Source organism: Rattus norvegicus, chromosome 1, assembly GCF_021556685.1.
Source record: "Rattus norvegicus strain SHRSP/BbbUtx chromosome 1, alternate assembly SHRSP_T2T, whole genome shotgun sequence".
Taxonomy (NCBI): domain Eukaryota; kingdom Metazoa; phylum Chordata; class Mammalia; order Rodentia; family Muridae; genus Rattus; species Rattus norvegicus.
In genome coordinates this window covers 251,849,947-251,855,946 of record NC_141534.1, presented here as the reverse complement: position 1 = coordinate 251,855,946, position 6,000 = coordinate 251,849,947, and positions in this window count along the sequence as shown.

Genomic DNA, 6,000 nt, shown 5'->3' with positions numbered 1-6,000 from the left:
CTTTATTTCTTCCTTGACCAGGTTATCATTGAGTAGAGCATTGTTCAATTTCCACGTATATGTGGGCATTCTTCCCTTATTGTTATTGAAGACCAGTTTTAGGCCGTGGTGGTCCGATAGCACGCATGGGATTATTTCTATCTTTCTGTACCTGTTGAGGCCCGTTTTTTGACCAATTATATGGTCAATTTTGGAGAAAGTACCATGAGGAGCTGAGAAGAAGGTATATCCTTTTGCTTTAGGATAGAATGTTCTATAAATATCCGTTAAGTCCATTTGGCTCATGACTTCTCTTAGTCTGTCTACATCACTGTTTAATTTCTGTTTCCATGATCTGTCCATTGATGAGAGTGGGGTGTTGAAATCTCCCACTATTATTGTGTGAGGTGCAATGTGTGTTTTGAGCTTTAGTAAGGTTTCTTTTACATATGTAGGTGCCCTTGTATTTGGGGCATAGATATTTAGGATTGAGAGTTCATCTTGGTTGATTTTTCCTTTGATGAATATGAAGTGTCCTTCCTTATCTTTTTTGATGACTTTTAGTTGGAAATTGATTTTATTTGATATTAGAATGGCTACTCCAGCTTGCTTCTTCTGACCATTTGCTTGGAAAGTTGTTTTCCAGCCTTTCACTCTGAGGTAGTGTCTGTCTTTGTCTCTGAGGTGTGTTTCCTGTAGGCAGCAGAATGCAGGGTCCTCGTTGCGTATCCAGTTTGTTAATCTATGTCTTTTTATTGGGGAGTTGAGGCCATTGATATTGAGAGATATTAAGGAATAGTGATTATTGCTTCCCGTTATATTCATATTTGATGTGAGGTTATGTTTGTGTGCTTTCATTCTCTTTGTTTTGTTGCCAAGACGATTAGTTTCTTGCTTCTTCTAGGGTATAGCTTGCCTCCTTATGTTGGGCTTTACCATTTATTATCCTTTGTAGTGCTGGATTTGTAGAAAGATATTGTGTAAATTTGGTTTTGTCATGGAATATCTTGGTTTCTCCATCAATGTTAATTGAGAGTTTTGCTGGATACAGTAATCTGGGCTGGCATTTGTGTTCTCTTAGGGTCTGTATAACATCAGTCCAGGATCTTCTGGCCTTCATAGTTTCTGGCGAGAAGTCTGGTGTGATTCTGATAGGTCTCCCTTTATATGTTACTTGACCTTTTTCCCTTACTGCTTTTAATATTCTTTCTTTATTTTGTGCGTTTGGTGTTTTGACAATTATGTGACGGGAGGTGTTTCTTTTCTGGTCCAATCTATTTGGAGTTCTGTAGGCTTCCTGTATGTCTATGGGTATCTCTTTTTTTAGGTTAGGGAAGTTTTCTTCTATGATTTTGTTGAAGATATTTACTGGTCCTTTGAGCTGGGAGTCTTCACTCTCTTCTATACCTATTATCCTTAGGTTTGATCTTCTCATTGAGTCCTGGATTTCCTGTATGTTTTGGACCAGTAGCTTTTTCCGCTTTACATTATCTTTGACAGTTGAGTCAATGATTTCTATGGAATCTTCTGCTCCTGAGATTCTCTCTTCCATCTCTTGTATTCTGTTGGTGAAGCTTGTATCTACAGCTCCTTGTCTCTTCTTTTGGTTTTCTATATCCAGGGTTGTTTCCATGTGTTCTTTCTTGATTGCTTCTATTTCCATTTTTAATTCCTTCAACTGTTTGATTGTGTTTTCCTGGAATTCTTTCAGGGATTTTTGCGATTCCTCTCTGTAGGCTTCTACTTGTTTATTAATGTTTTCCTGTGCTTCCCTAAGTGTGTTCAGGTCTTTCCTGAAGTCCTCCAGCATCATGATCAAATATGATTTTGAAACTAGATCTTGCTTTTCTGGTGTGTTTGGATATTCCATGTTTGTTTTGGTGGGAGAATTGGGCTCCGATGATGGCATGTAGTCTTGGTTTCTGTTGCTTGGGTTCCTGCGCTTGCCTCTCGCCATCAGATTATCTCTAGTGTTACTTTGTTCTGCTATTTCTGACAGTGGCTAGACTGTCCTATAAGCCTGTGTGTCAGGAGTGCTGTAGACCTGTTTTCCTCTCTTTCAGTCAGTTATGGGGACAGAGTGTTCTGCTTTCGGGCGTGTAGTTTTTCCTCTCTACAGGTCTTCAGCTGTTCCTGTGGGCCTGTGTCTTGAGTTCACCAGGCAGCTTTCTTGCAGCAGAAAATTTGGTCTTACCTGTGGTCCCGAGGCTCAGGTTTGCTCGTGGGGTGCTGTCCAGGGGCTCTCTGCAGCGGCAGCAACCAGGAAGACCTGTGCCGCCCCTTCCGGGAGCTTCAGTGCACCAGGGTTCCAGATGGTCTTTGGCTTTTTCCTCTGGCGTCCGAGATGTGTGTGCAGGGAGCAGTCTCTTCTGGTTTCCCAGGCCTGTCTGCCTCTCTGAAGGTTTAGCTCTCCCTCCCACGGGATTTGGGTGCAGAGAACTGTTTATCTGGTCTGTTTCCTTCAGGGTCCGGCGGTGTCTGTGGCAGGGGTCCTGCCGCTCCTGGGCCCTCCCCCACGGGAGCCCAGAGGCCTTATACAGTTTCCTCTTGGGCCAGGGATGTGGGCAGGGGTGAGCAGTGTTGGTGGTCTCTTCCGCTCTGCAGCCTCAGGAGTGCCCACCTGACCAGGCGGTTGGGTCTCTCTCTCACCGGGTCTGGGAGCAGAGAGCTGCTGCGGGCCGGGATCCGCGGGTGTGGGACTTCCGGTAAACACAGAACGTGCCCGGTTCTAGAGAAATTCTGCTTCCGTGTGTCCCAAGCTCACCAGGCAGCTTTCTTGCAGCAGAAAATTTGGTCTTACCTGTGGTCCCGAGGCTCAAGTTCGCTCGTGGGGTGCTGCCCAGGGGCTCTCTGCAGCGGCAGCAACCAGGAAGACCTGTGCCGCCCCTTCCGGGAGCTTCAGTGCACCAGGGTTCCAGATGGTCTTTGGCTTTTTCCTCTGGCGTCCGAGATGTGTGTGCAGGGAGCAGTCTCTTCTGGTTTCCCAGGCCTGTCTGCCTCTCTGAAGGTTTAGCTCTCCCTCCCACGGGATTTGGGTGCAGAGAACTGTTTATCCGGTCTGTTTCCTTCAGGGTCCGGCGGTGTCTGTGGCAGGGGTCCTGCCGCTCCTGGGCCCTCCCCCACGGGAGCCCAGAGGCCTTATACAGTTTCCTCTTGGGCCAGGGATGTGGGCAGGGGTGAGCAGTGTTGGTGGTCTCTTCCGCTCTGCAGCCTCAGGAGTGCCCACCTGACCAGGCGGTTGGGTCTCTCTCTCACCGGGTCTGGGAGCACAGAGCTGCTGCGGGCCGGGATCCGCGGGTCTAACTTCCACATTTTTAACAACAAAACACCTCTTAGGGTGACTCTGAAAAAGCAAGTGAAAGACTTAAAAGACAAAGAATTAAAATGTTGAAGAAATAAATTGGAGAAGAACTCAGAAGATGCAAAGAGATCCCCAATGCTCATGGGTCAGCAGGATTAATAGAGTGAAAAATGGTTAGCCTACCAAAAGCTGTGTACAGATTCAGCACCATCCTTGTTGAAATTCCAACATAATGAAGAATTTTCAACTTAATGTAAAAGAAACACAAAGAGCCATGATAGCTCAAACAATTCTGAATGATAAAAAATGGACAGTGATGTAACTATCACTGACCTCAAATTGTAATACAGTGCTATAGTAATAGAATCAGGATGGTATTGACACAAAACCAAACAGGCTGAGTCGTTATGAGTTTGTTATCAAACTCAATTGATGACTGAACATGAATCCATCTCCACAGCCTCAACAAACACTTTAGGTAAGGAGATGTCATGCTCAGAAAACATCCTCATTGATGGAGCAGTAGGGAAGCTCATGATCCCAGCATAGCCTCCTGTCACAATTACAAGTCTCAATGACCTTATGGGAACCTTGAAGTTTCTTAAATCTAGACCTAGAAATTGTTGTATAACTGTGTTTCATTATCTTTTTTATATAAGTAAATGTGTATAGTGTTTGCATGTGTTGCTGAGTGAATGTCAAAGTTAGCTGTTTGGGGAGTTCAGAAGACTTCTCAAGGTCTCCTGGAGGAGGAAATGCAGATGGTCCTTAGCACCCAAGATAGGTGCTAGGCATTCAACTCAGGTTTATAGCAAGAGCTGCATGCTCTCTTAATTGATGGGCCATCTATCAAGCCCTTTATTGGCTTTGTAAGAATGTGAAGCGCCAGCCAAATTTCCAGTAATTTCTTGGAATGTACTCACAAACCTTCAATCCTAATGAAAAGTTACGGGAAGCTACAGGCTACTTAGAGAAGGAAAGCCAGTTTTATTCACCATAGGCCATTTGTGGCTTATTTATTCTCTGGAGATTGTTAATAAACAAATGAACATATAAAAGGACAGCCTTGTGTGTATGTATGAAACTAAAACAATAAAAAATGAAACCTAGAAATATTCTTTTTTTCCCTGTTGTCTATCATTTATATTATTTGTGGCAGGTAGAAATTTCTCAATTATAATTTTGATTCACATCTGCATTTTAAATTTGACATATTAGAGAGGAAAAATTATGGAGAATTCTCCCGAACAGCATGCTTGTTCAGTGATATGTAATTCTCTCCAACCACAAGTCCAACTCTATCAGCCTGTTTGTTCATTGACTTCCCTGCATGAACTTTATGCCTATTAAAGTTTTTTGGTGATTTTATCTTATTTGTTTTATTTTAACTTTTTAATGTTTATGTATAGCTGAGCCTGAAGGAGAGTGGCACAACGAAGACATACATTCAAATTATGGTTGATTCGTTTTCTTAAAGGTGATCAAAGACTAGTGGCAGTTATTCTCTAGGATAATATCTTTCCCTCCCGAAAATGTACATTAAGGAACTTTCCTAGGATGGCTAGGAAAGGATGAACAAATTGAATTCTTAATACTTGATTCAGTTAAGAAGAAAGAGTCATCAGTATCAATGTAAAGGACGCTGGAATTAATGCTTCTGATCATGCACAAATTACAAGTCCACCAACAATTGAGAGCCACTTTAAAAGTCCCCACAGGCTCTCACACATGTCACTGGAGTTTCTATTACCTGCTGAGAAAGGCATGAAGTAGTCACTTTTCTTAAAGTTTCTATTCTCATCTAGAAAGTGACCTGGGTCAAACATCTCTGGGTTGGGGAATTCCTTGCTGTCATGCAGCACTGATGTCAGTGATGTTAGTACTGTTGTTCCCTACAAACAAAACACAATAAAGAAAGCAATGTACAAATATATCAGAGTGCTAAAAGATAAAGGAACTAATATTGTTCACCTTCTCCTCCATAGAGGAAGGACAAAGAATAGAAGGGTCGTTTGAACACAGAACATGCAAAGAGCAGGGAGCAGTCTGAGATTAGCCACAGTGGTGTGAGTAAGGTGTCGTCTCCAGTGACATTTGTAGTCAGCATTGGGGATTTGGTGCCAATGCTTGTGACTCTTTTCCCTTTCCCGGTAGGTTTGTTTCATCACCTGCCACTCTTGTTTGTCAATTGCTTTTCATAAGTCACATCAGTCATGATTACAAATGGAGACTTGTTTTCTATGTGAAGCAAATAGGAAGTCATTCATACTGGTAAACAAGCAATGTCTAGAAAGACAAATCTACTCATTTTCCCTCATGAACATAGTGCAGGTCTTACATGCCATGGATGGAAGAGTTTGCTCTCACACAGAGAATTTATGTATATAAAGATGCATGCAAATACACAGACAGAAAGGAGACTGTGAATGGAAAGAAACTAATCATAGGAAACAATAGGACCCCTTTTCCTATTGAGCCTTTGTATTTATTCTGCTATCATACAATAAATTCTGACAGTATCCTCCCTCCCTCTACTCTTCCCATTCTACTCACTATCCTCCTCTTTACACAAGACCACCACCCTGCTCTTTACCTTCACTAAATAAATATAAATAAATAAACACAAACAATGCTCTACCAGTGATATAAACTGAGCATGTCACAAGATCTATTAGGTCAATGGATATGCCCTCATATCAAAGCACAATGAGGAAACTTAG